This window comes from Pelobates fuscus, chromosome 4 (assembly GCF_036172605.1).
Source record: "Pelobates fuscus isolate aPelFus1 chromosome 4, aPelFus1.pri, whole genome shotgun sequence".
Lineage (NCBI taxonomy): Eukaryota > Metazoa > Chordata > Amphibia > Anura > Pelobatidae > Pelobates > Pelobates fuscus.
The window spans coordinates 330,157,785-330,183,360 of NC_086320.1; the positions used below are offsets into that span (position 1 = coordinate 330,157,785).

The following is a 25,576-nucleotide window of genomic DNA, read 5'->3' on the forward strand; positions in this document are numbered from 1 at the left end:
CAATTTTTTAAAGTAACAACAGGTTTATAACACCATGGGAATTGACAAGATGCATTCTTTAGGAGGCCCCAGTCAGGTTGCTTATGGAGAAATGTAGGAAGTATTAGGCCGGAGAAGAAGCCATGAGACCTAAACAAGGTGTTAGAGAAAACATTTTTTACTGTTGGTAATCCCAATTACTTAACTTATACCCCACAGAAAACCAATGGGGTGAATTGAAGAGGGGGATCCACCAGTGTTGACCTCAAAATTAGAAGGATCTGAAACCAATCTGTATGGAGGAATGGTCTCAGATTCCTTGCCATATATTCTCCAACATCATCAGGCATTATAGGAGAAGAATCAGAGCTCTTTTCTTGGCAAAGGGAGGTAGCAGAAATAATTGACTAAAAGAGTGCCAATAATTGTGCCACACGTAATTTAACAAGGATTTTTTTGGGGATTAAACTGTGTTGTGTTTGCAAGTGTTTGATATCCATAGGAGCAGAGTACTTTTGTGTAATTTCTGAACAAAGGAACAAAAGGATAACCCATAAAGACAATTTTCTCACTGCTTATATTTACCAAGGGTGTCAATATTAGCAGAGGGCACTGTACATAATCCCCATAGTCTATTCAAATAGTCCTCTTTCAATCTTCTTATTGGTTGGCGATTGTTATCCCTCCTCACCGCTGTTCCTTATGTAACATACAGTTCAGATCACCACAATATCTTTAACAATCTATACAAAAACTCTTTGCATTATAGTAACTATATGTGCCCACAGGTTGCAACCTCTGCTAGGTCAGCTTCCTAGCTGCTGTAAGGGACCATGGAACGCTTGACCCCAGTTACCAAAGCTTGACTGGGGTCACTGAGGGCTTCTACTATCCTGGGCCAAGCTACAGAGCTCTTTTCTGTTCCTCTCCCAGGCAGGTAGCACACCTCTGCCTACATCGTCTCCAGCTACTGCCTGTACAAAGGCACTTGTGGCTCTCAGGCCTAGCTCCTTTTAACTTGGCCCAGGAATCAGGAATCAAAGCAGCCAGCCAACAGGACAAAATACTCACAGTCCTCAGAGGGAATTAATACACATTGCTTTATTTTTAACTCAAGACTAGTCCCTATCTGCATTACATTTAACTTATGTTGACACACTCAATCTAATACATATAATCAATAGTGATGTCGCGAACATAAAATTTTCCGCTCAAGAACGGCGAACGCGAACGGGCGAAGCCGACGAACCGCCATAGACTTCAATAGGCAGGTGAATTTTAAAACCCACAGGGACTCTTTCTGGCCACAATAGTGATGGAAAAGTTGTTTCAAGGGGACTAACACCTGGACTGTGGCATGCCAGAGGGGGATCCATGGCAAAACTCCCATGGAAAATTACATAGTTGATGCAGAGTCTGGTTTTAATCCATAGGGTATAAATCACCTAACATTCCTAAATTGTTTGGAATAACATGCTTTAAAACATCAGGTATGATGTTGTATTGATCAGGTAGTGTAAGTGTTACGCCCGCTTCACAGTGACAGACCAAATGTTGCGGTCACCGGCCCGCCGAGCCTCACGGTCGTGCCCGACCGGCACGACCGCTCCGACTACACGAGCTTACCTGCTCGTCGGCGAGCCGGGAACCGCGCACGTAGTTCTTCCGGGCATTGCGCCCAGATCCAAGATGGCGCCGACCGCGTGGTCGCGTCTATTGCTAGCCCCGCCCCCGAGAATTATACCAACGTGTGCGTGACGTCACGACGTCAACGCACACGCACGTTTTGGGGTCAGAGGTCGCCCTCTGACCAATCATAGCCTAGAGAGGGGTATTTAAACCCCTAGCTTTCCCCATTACTTTGCCATGTCGTGGTTTCAGTTTCCTGGTTTCCTGAAAGTGCTATTCTCGTGTTTCTGATTTCCTGGTATCCTGATCCTTGGCGTTTCCCTGGTTATTCTGATCTCTGGTTTCCCTGACTTGGCTTGTTTAATCGGTATTGAGTATTTTCTGGCTTCCTTGACCTCGGCTTTCCCTTTGACCATTCTCTGTCTCTAGCGTATTAGTCCGGCCATTCTAAGGTCCGGTTTACGCTCTATCCTATTATTTTCCTTTTCTTACTTATGTATATGTTTACATAGTTTCTGCGTGCTGGACCACATTACTAGTCGTGACATTACGACATGGCCATGGATCCTGCAGAACTATGCAAGCATATGATCGCATGTGAGAGTAGGGTGGAGGATATGGACCACAGGTTAGACCAATTTGCCCAGGCATTTCAGACCTTGCTCCAGAGGACTGCCTATTTAGAGGTCCCTCCGGTACCACCTGTGGTTCCGCCACCTGTAGTGGTTCCCGTACCACATAAACCACCGTCCATAACCTTGTCACCGCCCCCTCGCTATGGAGGTGATTCTAAGGAATTCAGAGATTTTTTAAACCAAATTGAATACCACTTTGAGGCCTCCCCAGGTTCATTCCCAACAGATAGATCAAAAATAGGCTATCTGATGAACCAATTAACTGGAAAAGCTTTGACCTGGGCTAACCCCTTATGGGAAAGTGGTGACGCAGTAGCCCGTGATTACAATACTTTTCTTACGGCCTTTAAAGCTACATTTGAACCTAAAGGCAGGGAGAAGAACGCTGCCAAAGCCCTTATGCGAATCAAGCAAGGCAGTCGTTCTGTAGCCGATTATGCTATAGAGTTCAGGACATTAGCGTCTGAGGTTGATTGGACCAATAGCGGTCTGGTGGCTGCTTTCTCTGAAGGTTTAGCTGAGAATATACAAGATGAGACTGCAGCTAGAGACCTTCCGGTTAATCTTAACGAGTTTATTGCCTACATGATAGACATTGACAACCGGCTCAGAGAGAGAGAGAAAAACAAACAACGTAACAGACGCTCTAATTTGTCCATAGCTCCTCGTTTCTCTAACCCAGTGGTGAGTAGCCAAACGCCTCTTCCAGAACCTGAACCCATGCAATTGGGTAGTGCTAAACTCACTGAGGCAGAGAGACAACACAGACGTAACGAGGGGTTATGTATGTATTGTGGCAAGAAGGGGCATCTAAGGTCATCATGCCCGGTTCGGCCGGAAAACTTGCACACCTAAGGCACGTACGGGGACCGACCTTAGGTGTGATGTATATGTCCCCTAAATTGACTAAGAACCGTTTCCTTATCAAAGTAACCTTATCTTTCGAGAACACTACTGTTCAATGTGAGGCTATGATTGACTCTGGGGCAGCGGAGAATTTCCTAGACAAAGAATTCTCTGCAAAACATCTCCTGCCCTTAAGACATAAAGAGAAACCTATAGCAGTCGAGGCCATTGATGGAAGGCCTCTTACCCAGCCTTTCATCACACACGAAACTCTGCCAATCACTGTTTCAGTGGGTATTCTCCATTCTGAAGAAATGACCTTTCAAATTATATCTTCACCTACAGTTCCGATAATACTCGGTTTCCCTTGGCTCCTTAAACACAATCCACGTTTGGATTGGATTGAAGGAGAGATTGTGAGTTGGGGTGAGAGATGCAAAGGTGTCTGCTTTAAGCAAATCCCACAACCTATTGGCACCATTAATGTTCCTGTTACACCTCCCTTGACCACACAAATTCCACAGCAGTATATGGATTTGAAAGAGGTATTTAACAAGGTCCAGTCAGAAGGGTTACCTCCTCATAGACCTTATGACTGTACTATAAACTTATTACCAGGGACTATGCCTCCCAAGGGAGGAATCTATGCCTTGTCCCCCCAGGAAAATCTTTGTTTAGAGGAATACATTAAGGAGGCTCTCAGAAAGGGTCATATCCGTAGGTCCTCCTCACCAGCCGGGGCTGGATTCTTCTTTGTCTCTAAAAAAGAAGGAGACCTACGCCCTTGTATTGATTATAGGGGTTTGAATAGAATTACCATTAAAAACGCCTACCCTATTCCCCTTATATCAGAGCTATTTGACAGATTGAAGGGAGCTCGAGTCTTTACCAAGCTCGATCTCCGAAGTGCATACAATCTAGTCAGGATTAAGGACGGTCACGAATGGAAGACCGCATTTAACACCAGAATGGGACATTACGAATACTTGGTTATGCCATTTGGATTATGTAACGCTCCAGCGGTATTCCAGGATTTTATTAACGATGTCCTAAGAGAGTACCTTCACATGTTCGTTCTAGTGTATTTGGACGACATTCTCATCTATTCCCCAGACCTAGAGACACATCACGAACATGTGAGAATTGTACTGAAAACCCTGTTACAAAACGGCCTTTACTGTAAACTGGAGAAATGCCAGTTTGACCAAACGGAGATACAATTCCTTGGATACGTTATATCTCCGTCTGGTTTCCAGATGGATCCTCGCAAACTGGAGGCAGTCTTACAGTGGCCATTACCCAAGGGCCTTAAAGCTACTCAACGCTTTATAGGTTTTGCAAATTACTACCGCAAATTCATAAGGGGATTTTCCTCCGTGATTTCCCCTATAACCAATTTAACAAAAAAAGGAACAAATTGTATATCTTGGCCCAAAGAAGCAAGAGAGGCATTTGAACAATTAAAATTTTTATTTTCCTCAGCACCTGTCCTGACCCATCCTGATCCATCCAAACCATTTATCCTAGAGGTGGATGCATCAGAGACAGGAGTTGGAGCCATTCTGTCTCAAAGAGAAAGTCCTGATACGCCTTTACATCCCTGTGGATTTTACTCTCGCAAACTCACACCTGCAGAGAGGAATTACGACATAGGGAATAGGGAACTTTTGGCCATTGTACTTGCCCTTAAGGAATGGAGGCATCTCTTGGAAGGTTCCAAAGAGCCACTTTTGATCTTTACTGATCATAAGAATTTGGCTTATATTGGGGACGCTAAGAGACTGTCCTCTCGTCAGGCTAGGTGGTCATTGTTCCTCTCCCGATTCAATTTCGTAATTACGTACAGGCCTGGTACTAAAAACACCAAGGCAGATGCACTTTCTCGGCAGTTTGAGACAGATGAAGTACCAGAACAGGAGATATATCCTATTGTACCTCCTGAATGCCTCATTGCCACTACTGTTTCCGAAGTGTCTTCTCCACTCTTCTGTGCCATAATAGCAGATCAAACTCAGGCACCTGTGGGAAAACCTCCGGACAAACTGTATGTGTCACCTCAGTTTCGAAAGAAGGTACTAGATTTGTTCCATGACAACCTCACAGCGGGCCATCCTGGAGTCCATAAAACTCTCTCAGCCGTCTCCAGGAGATTTTGGTGGCCTGCTCTTAGAAACGATATCAAAGATTATGTTGGGGCATGTCAAATATGTGCAGTTTCTAAAGTTCCTCCTAGGTCACCTCCTGGACTGTTACAACCACTGCCCATACCTAGTGCTCCATGGACCCACTTGGCCATGGATTTCATTGTGGATCTACCCAGTTCAAACGGGTTTAATACAGTCCTTATGGTTATTGATAGATTCACGAAGATGGCACATTTCGTCCCACTTAAAAAATTACCATCTGCTCAAGATCTTGTTCAAATATTCTTGAGAGAGATCTTTCGGTTGCACGGTGTACCCAAAAACATAGTATCTGACAGAGGTACCCAGTTTGTTTCTAGGTTTTGGCGTTCCTTTTGCAAACAATTGGGCGTCGAACTCTCCTTTTCGTCAGCATATCACCCTCAAACAAATGGAGCAGCAGAGAGGGTGAATCAGTCTTTAGAAGCCTATTTACGTTGCTTTATAAATGCCAATCAATCTAACTGGTATGAGCTCTTACCCATGGCTGAGTTCGCCAGAAACAACGCAACTCATGAATCTTCTAATCACAGTCCATTCTTTGTTAATCAGGGTTATCACCCCGCTGTTTTACCTTCTGCATTCTCAGACACAGAAATCCCCGCTTTGAACACCCGTTTAGAATCGATTCATGATACCTGGGATTCCGTCCATTCAGCTCTGCAAAAAGCCTCATTCCGAGCAAAGGTCCAAGCTGACAAGAAACGGGGCGCTAATCCTGTCTATCTTCCAGGTGACAGGGTGTGGCTCTCCACAAGACATATCAAGCTTAAGGTCCCATCCATGAAATTTGCCCCTCGGTACATTGGTCCCTTTCGAGTTACCCAACGTATTAATCCAGTGACCTATTCTTTGGCACTACCGGCTCATATGAGAATAGCGAATACTTTCCATGTGTCTCTGCTCAAGCCCCTTACTTGCAATCGCTACACCAGGGTATCCACTCCTCCTCCGCCCTTGGTAGTGGGTGATCAAGAAGAATACGAAGTCCATTCTATCATGGACTCCAAATTATCCAGAGGTGTCTTGTCCTATCTCGTTGACTGGAAGGGTTATGGTCCCGAGGAACGTTGTTGGGTTCCTGCTGACCGGGTCCATGCGCCCCGTCTTATCCGGTCATTTCACAACCGCTTTCCTCTTAAGCCGGGTCCTTCCCGCCCGGTGCGTGGTCTTCGAGTGGGGGGTACTGTTGCGGTCACCGGCCCGCCGAGCCTCACGGTCGTGCCCGACCGGCACGACCGCTCCGACTACACGAGCTTACCTGCTCGTCGGCGAGCCGGGAACCGCGCACGTAGTTCTTCCGGGCATCGCGCCCAGATCCAAGATGGCGCCGACCGCGTGGTCGCGTCTATTGCTAGCCCCGCCCCCGAGAATTATACCAACGTGTGCGTGACGTCACGACGTCAACGCACACGCACGTTTTGGGGTCAGAGGTCGCCCTCTGACCAATCATAGCCTAGAGAGGGGTATTTAAACCCCTAGCTTTCCCCATTACTTTGCCATGTCGTGGTTTCAGTTTCCTGGTTTCCTGAAAGTGCTATTCTCGTGTTTCTGATTTCCTGGTATCCTGATCCTTGGCGTTTCCCTGGTTATTCTGATCTCTGGTTTCCCTGACTTGGCTTGTTTAATCGGTATTGAGTATTTTCTGGCTTCCTTGACCTCGGCTTTCCCTTTGACCATTCTCTGTCTCTAGCGTATTAGTCCGGCCATTCTAAGGTCCGGTTTACGCTCTATCCTATTATTTTCCTTTTCTTACTTATGTATATGTTTACATAGTTTCTGCGTGCTGGACCACATTACTAGTCGTGACACCAAACTCCCCGTTTAACGCACCACAAACAACCGCAAACAGTCCATTTGCACAACCACAAACTCCCCATTTGCACAAGGTTGGATACCAAGCTAGCCATGTCCCGTTCCTTGTCCTCACTGATGTCATTGAAGGTCTCTTCCTCCACCCAGCCACGTACAACACCAAGGGTCCCCGAAAGGTGACAACAAGCCCCCTGTATTTTTTTTTTTTAAATGTACACTACTGTTACACCAGATATGAGTTGCACTGGTGTGACACTGTGCCCTGGCAGGCCCTGAAACGCACACGTGTGAAGGAAACTGACAGTCAAAAAAGTTTTGTTTTATTTAAAAATATTGGATATCGCTAAAAATCATGATCACTATATACTTTCTCTACAAACCTCTAAAACGAACCAAACTACTCATCCATCCGCTATACCACTTTATCCCACCTAGAACTAGTGCCCAGTTAAAATACTTGACTCTTACTTACCCACACTCAGTCATGCCACACACATTTCACCACTACTCTCACTGAATCCCTCTGATTACGGCTAAATTCATCTTCTACATCAGAACACTACTCCTAAGATTGGGTTGTATCCATGTCTCGGGTCTTTCATTTAGAATAGGGGCAGCTTCCGTCTCCTTCAACACTGACACTCCAGTGCATATTATTAAAAGATTGGGCAGATGGAAATCCTCAGTCTACAACCGATATATTCCTCATCCCGAGAAAGAAATGAGGAAAGCTTTTAAAAGTTTGGCTTTGTAAATTTGATGCAATAAGTGTGTTTTTCTTTAATACCTTATAACCCTCTTTGCATGAACCCGATTTACATATATTACTAATATGTTTCTGAACATATATATTATATTATTCACTCACTCACTCTCTGGGACGGCCTAAGACATCATGCTGCCTAGGTCCAACGATAAATGACTATGGGGGATAATGTATAATAAACATAGGTTACTGGCTATGGGGTGATAATGTATAATAAACACAGGTTACTGGCTATGGGGAGGATAATGTATAATAAACACAGGTTACTGGCTATGGGAGGATAATGTATAATAAACACAGGTTACTGGCTATGGGGGATAATGTATAATAAACACAGGTTACTGGCTATGGGGGGGATAATGTATAATAAACACAGGTTACTGGCTATGGGGAGGATAATTTATAATAAACACAGGTTACTGCTATGGGATGATAATGTATAATAAACACAGGTTACTGGCTATGGGGGATAATGTATAATAAACACAGGTTACTGGCTATGGGGGGGATAATGTATAATAAACACAGGTTACTGGCTATGGGGAGGATAATTTATAATAAACACAGGTTACTGCTATGGGATGATAATGTATAATAAACACAGGTTACTGGCTATGGGGGGTAATGTGTAATAAACACAGGTTACTGGCTATGGGGAGGATAATTTATAATAAACACAGGTTACTGGCTATGGGGGGATACTGTATAATAAACACAGGTTACTGGCTATGGGAGGGATAATGTATAATAAACACAGGTTACTGGCTATGGGGGAATAATGTATAATAAACACATGTTACTGGCTATGGAGGGATATTGTATAATAAACACAGGTTACTGGCTATGGGAGGAATAATGTATAATAAACACAGGTTACTGGCTATGGGAGGATAATGTATAATAAACACAGGTTACTGGTTATGGGGGGGATAATGTATAATAAACACAGGTTACTGGCTATGGGGAGGATAATGTATAATAAACACAGGTTACTGGCTATGGGGGGATACTGTATAATAAACACAGGTTACTGGCTATGGGAGGGATAATGTATAATAAACACAGGTTACTGGCTATGGGGGGTAATGTATAATAAGCACAGGTTACTGGCTATGGGGGTAAGGTATAATAAACACAGGTTACTGGCTATGGAGGGATAATGTATAATAAACACAGGTTACTGGCTATGGGAGGATAATGTATAATAAACACAGGTTACTGGCTATGGGGGGATAATGTATAATAAACACAGGTTACTGGTTGTGGGGGGATAATGCATAATAAACACAGGTTACTGGCTATGGGGGAGATAATGTATAATAAACACAGGTTACTGGCTACGGGAGGATAATGTATAATAAACACAGGTTACTGGCTTTGGGAGGATAATGTATAATAAACACAGGTTACTGGCTATGGGGGGAGATAATATATAATAAGCACAGGTTACTGGCTATGGGGGGGATAATGTATAATAAACACAGGTTACTGGCTATGGGAGGATAATGTATAATAAACACAGGTTACTGGCTATGGGAGGATAATGTATAATAAACACAGGTTACTGGCTATGGGGGAGATAATATATAATAAGCACAGGTTACTGGCTATGGGGGATAATGTATAATAAACACAGGTTACTGGCTATGGGGGAGATAATATATAATAAGCACAGGTTACTGGCTATGGGGGATAATGTATAATAAACACAGGTTACTGGCTATGGGAGGATAATGTATAATAAACACAGGTTACTGGCTATGGGGGATAATGTATAATAAACACAGGTTACTGGCTATGGGAGGGATAATGTATAATAAACACAGGTTACTGGCTATGGGAGGATAATGTATAATAAACACAGGTTACTAGCTATGGGGAGGATAATTTATAATAAACACAGGTTACTGCTATGGGATGATAATGTATAATAAACACAGGTTACTGGCTATGGGGGTAATGTGTAATAAACACAGGTTACTGGCTATGGGGGGATAATGTATAATAAACACAGGTTACTGGCTATTGGGAGGATAATGTATAATAAACACAGGTTACTGGCTATGGAGGGATAATGTATAATAAACACAGGTTACTGGCTATGGGAGGATAATGTATAATAAACACAGGTTACTGGCTATGGGAGGGATAATGTATAATAAACACAGGTTACTGGTTGTGGGGGGATAATGTATAATAAACACAGGTTACTGGCTATGGGGGAGATAATATATAATGAGCACAGGTTACTGGCTATGCAGGGGGATAATGTATAATAAACACAGGTTACTGGCTATGGGAGGATAATGTATAATAAACACAGGTTACTGGCTATGGGGGAGATAATATATAATGAGCACAGGTTACTGGCTATGGGAGGATAATGTATAATAAACACAGGTTACTGGCTATGGGAGGATAATGTATAATAAACACAGGTTACTGGCTATGGGGGAGATAATATATAATAAGCACAGGTTACTGGCTATGGGAGGATAATGTATAATAAGCACAGGTTACTGGCTATGGGGGATAATGTATAATAAACACAGGTTACTGGCTATGGGGGGATAATGTATAATAAACACAGGTTACTGGCTATGGGGGATAATGTATAATAAACACAGGTTACTGGCTATGGAGGATAATGTATAATAAACACAAACACACAAAAAAAAATAAAAAAAATAAAAAAATTAATGCAGCTTCAGAATTAATCTAAATTGTATGCTGTCTAGGAGGTTGGAGGGTCTGGGAGGAAGGGTCTGCTGCTGATTGGCTGGAATGTGTCTGCTGACTGTGAGGTACAGGGTCAAAGTTTACTCAATGATGACTAATAGGGGGCGGACCGAACATCGCATATGTTCGCCATCTGAGGCGAACGTGAACACGCTATGTTCGCTGAGAAATATTCGCCAGCGAACCGTTCGGGACATCACTAATAATCAAATTATATAGGGAAAGTCATAATAATACAATAACATATTTATAAAGGGCTGGGGAAGACAAGAAGTATATCTGTTGCCTGCAGAATTCGTAAATTGCATATCTATCTGAATATGCAAATTACGAGCCTTGCTATTCAGGTAGCTGTGTCAATATCTTCACAACCAACAGATGGCAGTGTTCAGGTTTAACAGCCAAATCTGCGTTGCTGGTCGAAAGCATCAGCAGGACAGGAGAGCACATAACGTATAGCATGTAACCATAAGCAATTACATTATATACAACCTGCACCTGTAACGGGGTGACTAAAACATAAGAATAACCTGGAGCCCTACATAAAGTGTCTGCCTTAAATTCCTAGTGATGGTGATGGTGACTACTGTCACAGTAATCTTCCCATAAAGAAGTACATACTACCTTATTAATCACTTAAAGGGACACTATACGCACTCAGACCACTAAATCTCATTGAAGTGGTCTGGGTGCGGTGTCACTGTCCACTTAGCCTTGCAATGTAAAACATTGCAGTTTTAGAGAAAATACAATGTTTGCATTGCAGGTTTAGGACAGCCACTAGAGATGATCACTCAATTCACACGGAGTTTAACATCCTCTCTGTATCTTTGTATGAAAACTTCCAGCACTTTGAAAATCCACATAGGAAAGCATTGATTCAAATCTTTCCTATGGGGAAGGCTTAATTCACTCATGGCACTTGCCGCACATGGGATGTAGCTTCTCTCCCATTGCCAACGTTGGAAAAAGGTGTAGACGGAGCCAGCACAGAGGCTGTTTTTTTAACCCTTTCATAACAGGGGGAAACGGGGTAGAGGGACAATTAGTGTTAGGAATACAGTTTTGTATGCCTAACTATACTTTTCCTTTAAGGACCATGTCATGGTCTATGCCTGTTGATGGCTGTGGAGACTGACTCCTAGACTTTGCCCTGTGTCGAAGAAAGTCAGGCGAGGGAGAAGTAGAGAGACAATATAGTCCCTACTTTGTCTCTGTATATCTCTTGACTGGGTTGGAATTTCAGTGAAATTCCAACACAGTCAAAATTAGAATTTCATAAAGATTCCATCTTTATGAAATACAATTTTTTCAGGAAGGGGTGCGGGTGGCCATGACACTTTAATGTTGTTTTGTGTCAGAAATGTATAATTGTAGTGATGTGCAAATGTATTCTTAGAATCTAACTTTTTTTTATCTTGGACATACAAAACACTTTTTTTAAATTTAAGATAAGTTTAATTAGGATTATGTTCCTTTAACCCCTTAAGGACCAAACTTCTGGAATAAAAAGGAATCATGACGTGTCACACACGTCATGTGTCCTTAAGTGATACCGGAGAAACTGACGGAAGCCAAGCACAGAGAGATGGACACAGGTTTCTTCAGGAAGGAAGAGATTCTTTATTGGATCACCGATCGGGACTCAGAGGGACTAACGTCACCAAAATACAGCAAGTTCTGAGCCCCGGACAATAGTGCAGGCTCCTTATATAGGCATATAACTCCTCCCATATTAAGCTCCACCCGCACATTCTCTTAACCAATCAACACAAATAAGAATTAACTTCCTGTTTGACCGCATGGCTTGTCCAGCACAATGGAGGAGGGGGAATACTATATCCTGTATTCTTGCACATGCTCCGTACACTACTGATCGTATCTTGCCTCGTGCAACCAACTGATCGATGCGTCAGCATATGCACGTATACATGCCACGTGGTAATCTCGGCCTACTAAATTTATTTTTACCGAGATTCCACCACATTCCCCCCTTTGATGCCTCTTGATATTTTACAATTACTTGAGGCATCACTTAACCTTGGTTTGCATACACCGCAAGTTACCTTGAACCAGACCAGACTTATCTTATGATGTGAATCTTTTAACACTCATCTTCCTGCATTGGTTCTCCCTGATCTAAAGCCTTATACTTATAAATCGCCATTATCTGTGCAGCAGCCTTCCTCTCTGCTATATTTCCTATCAGGCTTTGCACAGACCTAACTACTAGGGGTATAAGACACGGCAGGAGTAGACACAACATTAAAATCAGTAGGACTCCACCTACCACTGCCTTAAGCCCTCCAAACCACTCATACCAGCTACCAAACCAACTACTTGGATTATACCCTTTCCATACCTGAGTAGGCACATGCGCTAGTTTAACCATATGGCTAGTAAGCTCAGCTATTGCTTGCCCTTCGTCGTCTATTTGAAGACAGCAATTGCTCAGGTTAAACTTCCCACATACACCTCCCTCTACTGCCAAAAGGTAATCCAAGGCTAATCTATTTTGGTAGACTGCTGTCCTCATCCTGGTGTTATGCTTCGCTAGAAGATTGAGCGCTTGTGATGTCTCATTTGGGATAATCTCAACCACCGCCTGTAATCTTATAATACGGTTGAGCATATAAATAGGGGTTCTGTAACCAAAGGTACCATCCTCAGCCCACGTGGCTGGCCCATAATAATCTATGATACGCTGGGGAGGCCATTCATTATCTTCCCAGGTGCCTATCTCTATGGGTCCCCTTTTCTTCCTATGATTCACATCATACACTTTAACACCTAAAGTCTCACCTGTTTCAATCGGTAACAAGAAGAAGGATGGTTTGAGCATACCCAACACACATGCCCCTTCCCAGTCCTGTGGCAACTCCGAATAGGCTTTCTTACCACAGATCCAGTACAAATTTGCTGGGGCTCTCCAGGTAGATGTGATGGATAAATCAAACCACACATCCTTTAAATTGGCGTATCTAGCAAACGGGTTTGATGGTTCTGAGACATTTGAAGCCGACCACCAAGTTGTATTCTTTGTATCATCATCATAAGCTTTTTGCCCTAGACAAGTTAATTCTCCTACAGAAGTGTTATACATTATTCCTTTCCTTGCTATGCAAACATAACCTATGATGGAGGTCTTTAATCTCCACTCAGATTTACCTCTAACACTCATATGATAATCGGCTTGTGTAGATATTAGTTGGTCAACTGCCTCAGAACCGGACATTACCTCCTTTGCTTCCCAAGGCCATTGGTCTCCCATGTTAGTACCTCCACACACATAGCAGTTGGTAACATTAAGACTACCGGCAATACTTTCAGCTAAATCGATGAACAGGTTTTTAGCATTATGGGGGATCTTATTATCTATACTCATCTCTTCGTAAAAGGAATGGTATACTTGATGAGTTTGGGAGGATACCGTATCAGTCTCTATCCCTATAAACAATAATGTCCCAGGATCTAAACCCGTCCCGTATATCTGAAACCCAAATAAATTGCCATATTTGTCTAAGAACTTATCGGGGTTATTTATAAGTATATGGATGGGATTACATTCCATAGACTTACAATATGGGCTAGTCGGCAACTTAGTCACTATCATGTCTTTATCTACTGTCTGTCCCCAAGTCGCCCACCCCACACAAGACCAATATGGGCAAAAGTTATAGTCTTTATTTAGGCATCTAGGACTTACATATTTATTTTTACTACTGGGACAAATATATTTATCATTAGACCCATACGTCCTCTCCCATCTAAGATCCCCACATACATTCCACGGCTTTCTACCACTCGATATCGCTTTACACGCATCAAATAGCAGAACACCCGAAGAATGTACGGATTCTAACACCGTCTTATTAATTAGGGTCCCCTGAGGATCTCCATTCCTGAGAGTCAACCAAATTGTACGAGGTTGATACTCCGGACTGAAGCACTTAGGTTCTCCTACTCCTAAATGGCACACACTATAGTCTATATTTAAGTATCTACATCTCGATACATCTCCTTTACACTCGTATTGTGAATGCCAAATTAGGGTTTGGGAAATATGGTTACCTGTTCTCGTAGTCTTAATGCATACCTCACAGCTAGGAGTGTCGGTACCTCTACCTTCCTGAATATAAAAACACATATAAATAAACACTATCAAAAGCACATCTTTCGCCGTCATCCTCAGTCTTCGTCCGTGCGATGGCGCCTCAGCTTCCAGGATGTGAGGGCTGCAGGGAATGGAGTTCTGCTCGTCTTCACAGGTGTCCCTTCGAGACTTTCCTGGCTTATACACTATGTGTTGGTAAGCGGACAGGCTTTATTATGGCCTTCTCACTCACGCACCAAATCCCAAAAATAATAAAATTTGTAATCCACAATAGTTCCTCGTTACTCCGACTGAGTAGTGCGTTTTAACCGGATCTTGCAGGGATTCTCTGGATCTGCTGTAACTTGCCAAGAATCGACTGCTGCTGGCTTAACCCTGGAGTGATGTATCCACGGAGTCACTTCGGCTACTTTTATCGCTGTAGGGGTAGACAAAAGAACAACATAAGGACCTCTCCACTTGGGCCCTAACGGTACATTATTCCACTCTTTAATCCACACTTGATCTCCTGGATGATAACTATGAACAGGGGGATAAATATTCACAGGTAATCTATCTTGTACCCATTTCTGTACCTCCTCCATAGTCTTACCCAACTCTACAACCTGCTGCCGGGTAATTCCTTCTCCCAACTGACTCAAATCCCCCCTTAAGTTACCAAGTACGGGAGGTGGTCGCCCATACATAATTTCAAAAGGAGAGAGGCCCATCCTTCTGGTAGGGGTACTGCGGATTCGCAATAGAGCTATGGGTAAGAGAACGTTCCACTTAAGTTGGGTTTCCTGACACATTTTAGCCAACTGGTTCTTTATAGTTCTATTCATTCTCTCTACCTTACCAGAACTCTGGGGTCTATATGCAGTATGAAGCCTCCACTTTATACCAAGCATATGAGTCAGTTGTTGTAGGCACTGATGAACAAAAGCTGGACCATTGTCCGATCCTATAGAACAGGGTAGTCCATATCGGGGTATTATTTCTCGTAGCAGGAATCTTACAACTTCTCCTGCTTTCTCTGTACGAGTAGGACATGCTTCTACCCAGCCTGAATAGGTGCACACAATTACCAGCAGGTAACGATGTCCACCCGATTTAGGCATCACTGTAAAGTCTATTTGTAGATCGGACATGGGGAGTCCCCCCATAAACTGGACTCCTGGTGGCTTTACTGGTCCTTGTCTTGCATTATTTTTAGCACACGTTACACATCTTCGTACAATGGCCTGAGTCAAGTTGGACAATCTTGGTATGTAGAAATGTTTTCTGAGAGATTCTTCAGTACTGTCTCTCCCAGAATGTGTCCCGTTGTGATAATTTTGGACAATTTCTACCGCTAGTGATGCTGGTATGACTATTCTTCCATCTTCTAGCTGATACCACTTGTTCTCCAGATACTTTCCCGGTTCAGTCTTTAACCACTCCTCTTCTTGAGCTGTATAAACTGGAGTCCATTGGGACAGTGGAGTTGGTATAAGAGCAGCTATATGCCCCACATACTCCTGTCTTCCTGATTCAGCAGCACGCTTAGCTGCACTATCTGCCATCCGATTTCCCTTGGTTACATCACCATCTCCTCTCAGATGTGCTCGACAATGTATGATACCGACTTCTTTCGGCTCCCACACTGCTTCCAATAGTTGTAGGATTTCAGCTGCGTACTTGATTTCTTTGCCTTCTGAATTCAGTAGTCCTCTTTCTTTATACAAAGCTCCGTGGGCATGAGTGGTTAAAAACGCATACTTAGAGTCCGTATAGATATTCACTCTTAAACCTTCAGCCAATTGTAACGCTCGTGTTAGTGCTATTAATTCTGCCTTTTGTGCTGATGTTCCTTTCGCCAGTGGCCGAGCTTCTATCACCTTGTCTATTGTTGTTACTGCATATCCTGCATAGCGGATCCCTTCTTTCACATAACTACTGCCGTCGGTATAATATTGAACATCGGGGTTCTGGATGGGAAAATCACGAAGATCTGGTCTACTTGAGAATACTTCATCCATTACTTCCAAACAATCATGTTGACTTTCAGTAGGTTGTGGCAAAAGGGTAGCTGGATTTAAGGTGTTTACAGTCTCTAAATGCACTCTTGGGTTTTCACACAACATTGCTTGATACTTGGTCATACGGCTGTTACTAAACCAATGATTTCCTTTGTAATCCAACAACGTCTGTACTGCATGTGGGACTCGTACATTAAGTTCTTGACCCAGAGTGAGTTTATCGGCTTCAGCTACTAGCAGGGCGGCTGCAGCTACGGCTCTTAGACAAGGTGGAAGTCCGCTGGCCACTGCATCCAATTGTTTAGACATGTAGGCAACAGGTCTTTGCCATGATCCCAAGTACTGTGTCAATACTCCCACAGCCATTCTTCTTTGCTCATGTACATATAAGTAGAATGGTCGTGTGTGATCAGGTAGACCTAATGCTGGGGCACTCATCAAAGCCTTCTTCACATCTTCAAATGCCGTTTGCTGTTCCTGGGTCCATAAGAAGGGGTCGTGCTCTGTACCTTTGATAGCTGCGTACAGAGGTTTTGCTAGTATCGCATAGCTGGGAATCCATATCCTACAGAAGCCTGCTGCCCCCAAGAATTCTCGCACTTGTCTTCTATTCTTGGGTATTGGTATTTGGCAGACAGCCTCTTTTCTCTCTGGCCCCATAATTCTTTGACCTTCAGAGATATGGAATCCCAGATACTTGACAGTTGGCAAACACAACTGAGCCTTCTTTCTAGACACCTTGTATCCTGCCTTCCAGAGAATGTGTAGTAGATCGTGCGTTGCTTGCTGACAGATTTCTTTTGTAACTGCTGCTATCAACAAGTCATCTACATATTGTAACAAGACACACTCTCCTGGGATGGACTCGAAATCCAGTAGATCTTGACTTAGGGCTGAACCAAATAGGGTAGGTGAATTTTTAAACCCTTGGGGCAGTCTTGTCCAAGTCATTTGGCGTTTTGAGCCCGTTACAGCGTTCTCCCATTGGAAAGCGAAAATACATTGACTTTCTGCGGCAATTCGGAGGCAAAAGAAGGCATCTTTGAGATCTAAGACTGTGAAGTAAGTAGCCCCGCCCGGAATTAAAGCAAGCAGGTTATATGGATTGGGTACAACTGGATGTATACTAACAACCGCATCATTGACTGCTCTCAAGTCCTGCACAGGTCGATACTCATCTGTACCGGGCTTTTGAACAGGCAGCAATGGGGTGTTCCAGGGGGAAGTACAGAATTTTAGGATACCATACCGTATGAACTTATCCAGATAGGATTGGATGTTCTTCTTAGCCTTCTGCGGGATGTGGTATTGTCTTAGGCTCACTGGATAAACCCCAAGTTTCAGTTCAATTTTTATAGGTGGAATATTGCGGGCCAGTCCTGGTGGGTTGTTCTCTGCCCAAACTCCTGGTATGTTAAATAATGTCTCATCACTCCTAGGGTTTTGGCTAGTCAACGCTGTATAAAGTCGCCACTCTTCTTCCTTTGGTACAGATAATGTCATGATACCTGAAGGTCCATTAAACTTTAAAGATGTTGTTCCATTTGGTAGGAACGTAATCTGCGCTTGTAATTTTGACAGCATATCACGTCCCAGCAATTGGACTGGACATTCAGGCATATAAAGGAATTGATGTTTTATTACGTGGCCTCCCAATGTACAGAGTCGACTTTTTAGAACCGGTTTTTCAGCACTTCTTCCAGTTGCTCCTATCACAGTAATAGTCCTTCCAGATGGAGGAGCAACTAGATTAGTCACCACTGAATGTTCAGCACCAGTGTCGATCATGAACGCACTCCTTTTCCCCCCTATTGATACATCGACCATAGGCTCCGCTCGACCAAGGGGGATGGAGCCCGGTCGGTATCAATAGTCCTCCATGACCGTGTCAGCCAATCCTACGAAGTCCCTACCTTCTCTATCGCGGGACCTTTGCGCTGCTGGAATATACCTGTCTTCCCTAACACTTCCTCTGTTCCCATTACTCCCTCTATAACCATTACTCCCTCCGGGGCCTCCTCTACCTCTCGCTCTGCCTCTAAAGTTTCCGTAGCCTGCCCTGGGTTGGTCTCTCTCGTACTGCTCTCTTTGCGGACATTCGTTCCTCCAATGCCCTTCTTCCTTGCAATACGCGCACTGATTCCTACTCAAAGGCTCCCTACTCCATCTACTATCGCCTCTATCTGGGCCCCGTCTATCTACGCCTGCGATCGCTACCGCTAGCATATCAGCCTTTTTACGCATCCTGCGCTCTTCCTCCTTCTTGCTTTCTGTTTCCCTATTCATATAAACCTTATTCGCTACCTCCATTAGCTGGGTGATTGACATACCTGCAAACCCTTCTAACTTTTGTAGCTTGCGCTTAATATCTCTGTAAGCTTGGCTGACAAAGGCAGGGTTCACCATTCGGGAATTATCTGCGTCTTCCGGATTAAAGGGGGTATACAAGCGGTATGCCTCCAATAATCGGTCATAAAAGACACTGGGCGCTTCATCGCTTTTCTGAATCACCTCAACTGTCTTCGACATGTTAATAGCTTTCTTTCCTCCGGCTTTCATGCCAGCAATTATAGCGTCTCTATAGGCTCTGAGTTGAACCATGTCAGCACCATTTACGTTCCAATCGGGATCGGTGTTGGGATAATGTGTTGCGGCCCATGCTGATGGATTAGCTTGGTTTAAAGTACGGGCTTTATCCTCTAGTGCTTTAATGGCTGCTTGATTTATTCTTGTCCTTTCCTCATTGTTAAATAAAGTCATTAATAACTGCTGGCAATCAGCCCATGTCGGGTTATGTGTCTGTACTATTGAGGTGAACAGATCAGTCATAGCTTGTGGTTTCTCGGTATACGAGGAATTGTGGGTCTTCCAGTTTAAAAGATCGGTTGTAGTAAATGGGACATATACGAAGACAGGGTCAGCGTGTGCCATTTGACCTGCGGCATCGATATAGGCTGACCCGGGATTCAGACGAAGAGGCATCTGATAGTGCTTTAATTGTTGGGCACCGGTCAACTGTCGGGTCTGTATGGGGCTACGTGGAGGGGCGTCAGTCATAGGTTCCAGTCGGGGAGAAATAGGGTATGGGGATGTGGGAGCTTGGTTTTGGGAAAAGGTTGTAAATAGAACACTTCGAGTCGAGCTAGATGAAGCTTGACCGGAAGTCTGAAGTGGCGCCAAATCAGGATATTCGTTTTTAATGGGGGTTGGTTCTGATTCCGGAAGGGGAGATTTAGTACGAGGGGGGGTGGATCCTGTACTGGAGGAGGAAGCGGAAGTGGATGGGGGTAATGAGGGGAGGGCTGCAGGTCTTCCTGCATTTGCGTCACTTCCTCTTAACGGAAAGTAAGGGGGCGGCATAGGGATCTCGGACTCAGGGGGCGTGTCCAAAATGGGCCTAACACCAGTCCTAGTGGACGAACAAGTCCTAGCTACCATGAGGCGACATTGCTCCTCGTGGCATGTCCGGAGCCATTTTGGCGAGTCATTTACGGCCTGTCTCCAACAATCAACATAAGGAAACTGGCCGTAAAGTTCAGGCCTACCTGATACAGCCACGTGTAAGCGCTGTACCAGAGTTGGATCCAAACTGCCACGTGGCGGCCATGCCGCAACCAAAGTAGGCCACTCCCTAGTACACAAAGTGACCAAACGTACAGGAGACATTTTAACCCCAAAATCACAAGTTTTGAATCCCTTTTTAAAATTCTTCACCATACAACCTAAGGGATCCGGAATCATTGACTGCGACGCACCCATACTTAACAATGGAACGTCGTCGACAACGAATACTATACACGCGTACTATTCAACAGTCACACCCGTTTCCTCTGGCAACAGCACCACGTGGTACGGTTACCAAGTGAAACGTACACAATAACAATAAACACTCAGGGAATTCCCGTACACACACAGCTGCTACACCAGTCACTATATAATCAATATTATGCCCTTTGGCGTAACTATACAGTCACCCACGCTATAATTCTCTATATACGAATTACCCGTCTATAACACACCCCAGTAACATCGTCTTTTACAAATAGCGGTTACAGCACGGTTAGCATAAGTCAAAGCACAAGTTAAGGTCACAATACAATTATTAGTGGTTATGGTGTTAAACATGCAATGGACGACAATGATTAGTACTTATATACAGTGTCAGTAAATATACAGGGTTATGGTACCGTGCACTATAATACAGCAACACACTATTAACACTCTCGCTAGACGGCTGAGCTCGCGCTATCTAACAAGATATACACTTTACTAAACAATCGTTAACACATTTACAATTCCCAACTAAACTATTGGCCAGTACCTTGATGGACTACCTAAAACTATATACACCCGTTTTGGTTAGCCACACTGCCCAATCACCACATATAGCGAGCTAGAGAACCGAATTTACACAGGCGCCTCTTAGTCGCACTATCAAAAGTCTAGTGGGTTCCAAATTTACACGCCTTCCCACTTAGCCCAGATAGGTTGAGAGCTAGCGAACCGAATTTACACAGGCGCCGCTTAGTCTCCCGGTCCCTCCGACCTAGCGAACGTAATATACACCCTAGAACGCTAGTCTAGACAAGACACCGGTGTCCGGCTAGGGCTATTTACACCAGGACCCCGCCTGACTAACAAAATCAAACGGTCTGACTAAAGAGCGTTCGATCGAGCGGTGCGCCTTCGCTCCTTCCCTCCGACAGAGGGGGCAGATGCACAGATTCAAAACCCCTTTGGGCCTACCGCACAATCGGTATACCCCTAGTGGGTCCTGACGTCTAAAACAGCAGTTGTCTTACCTCCTCGTTCCTGAACCTGAGTTCACACTCATCGACGGGGACACCCCAGCACTTCTCACGTAGAGGCCGATGATCTCCTGGACAACAGACCAGTGGCGCCGAGACGAAGGGAGGTCCACGCAGAAGTTCAGGGGTGCAGCCGTAGAGAACGTGGGCAAAGATAGACCGTCTCACTCCTCTGCCTCTCAGCTACCGTTGAATGATGAGCTTCCCGGCCAATGCACCAAATGATACCGGAGAAACTGACGGAAGCCAAGCACAGAGAGATGGACACAGGTTTCTTCAGGAAGGAAGAGATTCTTTATTGGATCACCGATCGGGACTCAGAGGGACTAACGTCACCAAAATACAGCAAGTTCTGAGCCCCGGACAATAGTGCAGGCTCCTTATATAGGCATATAACTCCTCCCATATTAAGCTCCACCCGCACATTCTCTTAACCAATCAACACAAATAAGAATTAACTTCCTGTTTGACCGCATGGCTTGTCCAGCACAATGGAGGAGGGGGAATACTATATCCTGTATTCTTGCACATGCTCCGTACACTACTGATCGTATCTTGCCTCGTGCAACCAACTGATCGATACGTCAGCATATGCACGTATACATGCCACGTGGTAATCTCGGCCTACTAAATTTATTTTTACCGAGATTCCACCACATAAGGGGTTAAGGAATAAAAGTACATGTTCTTTCGATTTACTTTGGAGTCTTTATAAACAGTAATGAGACAGTTAACTTTTTAATTATATTATTGGCTACCAACTGCACATGTTATGTGCACATTATTGTGATTGGTTTGCTGATACAAAGCTTTGTATAAGGTACTTTTTATAGCTTGAGAAAGGCTGAATAAACCCACATTGCACCTGATGTTACAGAGTGCTGGAGTCTTATTCATTATTTTAGATGAGCTAATTGCAGCACTCAACGTAAGCGCTGTACAAAGCCCTTTAAATACTGTGGCTAAGCGATCCTGAGAGGCTTGATTTTAAATGTTATATGTCAATAAATGACAAATGCAAAGGTGAGTATATTCACACAAAGTTTAACTCTGTGAAATGACACTGGGCATTTTCTTTGTATCTTTGTATGAATGCTTGAGTAAGCATTTTACTGTGTTTATGTATTCATGCTTGCATGTGATTCATTAAAAGTAAGTGCAATGGGCCTTCTGCTAAAGCATTATTTAAACATTTACCTACCCATGCCACCAATCCATTTGGAACATGCTATGGGTGTGGGCTGGCACTGCCTGGACACCTAAAACATCACCCCCATAGCATATTGCAAGGCATGACTGCAATCAGACAAACAGAAAGTACTTAAGTGTGGGTGATCTGGCTGGGCCTCTGTCTGAGCTCTTGGCTGGAGGCATGTGTTTGTGTGTGTATGTGTGTGTTAGGTTTTTGTTGGTGAGTCATCGCCAAGCTATATTTTAGACCTATGATTAAATAATAGGTAGCTTTTTCTATGTTTTGATTATTTTTACATATATTTCTAAAATAAAATATGGTATTATGTTGGGGTGTGTATATAATTTTGTATTTTTTTCAATTGTGATATAGATTTTTAAAAATTTATATTATGGGTCTGTCTTCCTATTCCAGTTTTTTTTTTTTTTTTTTAATTTTATGTATAAAGAATAAACATGTTGGTCTCTTTTAGAATATTTATTACTAAAAGTAGCTGGTGGAGGCATCATTTTTCATGTTTGTGTAATCCTGTATAAATGAGTGTTATAAAATAAATGTACACATACAAACAGGCAAAGAAAACAAATCAGGCAGACTTAACCATGTATATCAAACATATACATATACACAAGATGAGGTGAGAGAAGTGCGATATAAGACAGATAAAGTCAAAAGCAAAAGAAAGCGTGAAAGCAAATAAAAAAGCCAAGGACATTAGGCAGAGACAGGCAAACAAAGAGAAACAAAATAGTCTGCTTTTTGTCTTCTATTTTCATCTTTTCTCACCTTTGGCTGTTTCTCTTTCACTCCTCCTTTTATTTAAGCCACTATATAATATACTAATTCACTTCTAGTGCTATCCAACATTTTAATGGAGTGGTTCATAGATCTTTAAGATTCATATGCTGATGGATCAGACTCTATTAAAACAATGATGTAATGTAATGAAACCTACATTGCTCTAAGTCAGGCTGATTGCCATAAAATCCTTCTGTTTCTGTCTAATTTTATTTGCATGTATCAGTGTATTGTGCTTTCTAAAAAGGGGATACTTTTTCCTATGTATACTAATGATTGCATGGGACATGAACCCAATGTGTGCACATTGCTATTTTTCTAACTTATAAAATGCCAACAAATATTTCAGCGCTGTATATATATGTGAAAACACCTAAAAATAGGGTATCACTAAATTAGGGTATATCTCACCCTTTAATCACAGTGATATATTAAGATCAAACAGCACGTGTAAAAGATAAAAACAATATATAGTGCGGATGGTATGGTGTCCTCATATAAAATAGAACGCAGGTACCTAGAGCAGTGTTTCCCAACCCAGTCCTCAAGGCACACCTACCAGTCCAGGATTTAAGGATTACCCAGTTTTGTCTAAGGTGTTTTTAGAAAAAAAAGAAAAAACACCTTAGACAAAACTGGGTAATCCTTAAATCCTGGACTGGTAGGTGTGCCTTGAGGACTGGGTTGGGAAACACTGACCTAAAGTCACTCACATGAAGTGGAGCCTGATAAAAGTAAAACTCAGTGCGCACACAGGTTTGCCTTAGCAGAGAGCAACACACCTTTCTTCTGGTTGTAATCACTTTCAAAGAAAAGAAGAGACAGAACATAATAATAGTGCAGACTGTAAAACCAACTGTGTATATAAGAAAGTGCAGTATGTGCTCACCTTAATAAGAGCCTAATGGCCCCTGTCTCTAGTTATGTAAGCTTGGTGTCACTTGTAGATTCTGTATATTGCATCAACATACTATAATGATGTAGTAAAGTATATACAAATATGTTATTAATACTATTGTACATAAAAAAAAAAATTAAAGTGCAGTACAAGTAGTATAAGTAATTTAAAAGTGCTCAAATGTGTTTCGCCATAGATACTGGCTTTTTCAATTAGCAAAAAAATATCACAGAGCTGTTCAATATGCGGACTAACAGACAAGTATTTACAAGAAGACAAACTGGGCGTTCAGGGACTCGTAATTGAGCGGACACCTGGATGTTCGGGTCCGGCGGGTTTGGCCGAACTTTGAAAAAAAAAGTCTGGGTTCGGGCTCGAACTTGATCCCGAACCTGAACCCCATTGAAGTCACTGGGGACCCGAACTTTTGGGCACAAAAATGGCTCTAAAAAAGTCCTGGAAAGGGCTAAATGGCTGCAAAAGGAAGTAAAATGGGGGTAAGAGTAGGACAAGTGCCCTGCAAACAAATGTGGATAGGGAAATCACTTAAAATAACATAAAATACATAAAATAAGCAGCTGCTTAGTAAATAACTCCCTAATTCCCACGGTGTTAGGGAGCTATCTACCAAAAGGCTGAAAGACCTAAATTGGTCTTTCAGCCACATTTACTAATACTAAGTAAAGATTACTTAGTATTAGTAAATTCAGCCCCTACTCGCTATACCACGAGTAGGGGCGTGTCTAGCAAACAGTGAGCAGCCAGTGGCTGCTCACTGTAAACCCCCCCAAAAACCTATTGATCCCACCCCTGTGCGTCTGGTGGGGACCCTAAATAAGAATGTGGAGGGGGGGGACCTACTGCCCTCACCCCCCACCCCTGAGCGGCGGGTGGGGGCCCTAAATAACAATAATGGGAGGGGACCTGCTGTCCTCCCCCCCGGTCCCCACCACTGAGTGGTGGGTGGGGGCCATAAATAAGAATTTAGGGGGGGCCTACTGTCCTCCACCCCGGTCACCACCCCTGTGCGGCGGGTGCCCTAAATAACAATAAGGGGGACCTAATGTTCTTCCCCCTCGCCCCCACCCCTGCCCGGCAGGCGGGGGCCCTAAATAACAATAAGGGGGGGACCTAATGTCCTCCCCCAGGCCCCCACTACTGCATGGCGGGTGGG

The 25,576-nt window shown here is 43.5% G+C and overlaps 1 protein-coding gene across 1 annotated transcript in view; it reads left to right on the forward strand.

The window, feature by feature from the left end:
• AGMO (alkylglycerol monooxygenase) overlaps positions 1-25,576 on the forward strand; it is a 301,876-nt gene that overhangs the window by 78,449 nt on the left and 197,851 nt on the right. The window lies entirely within an intron of this gene.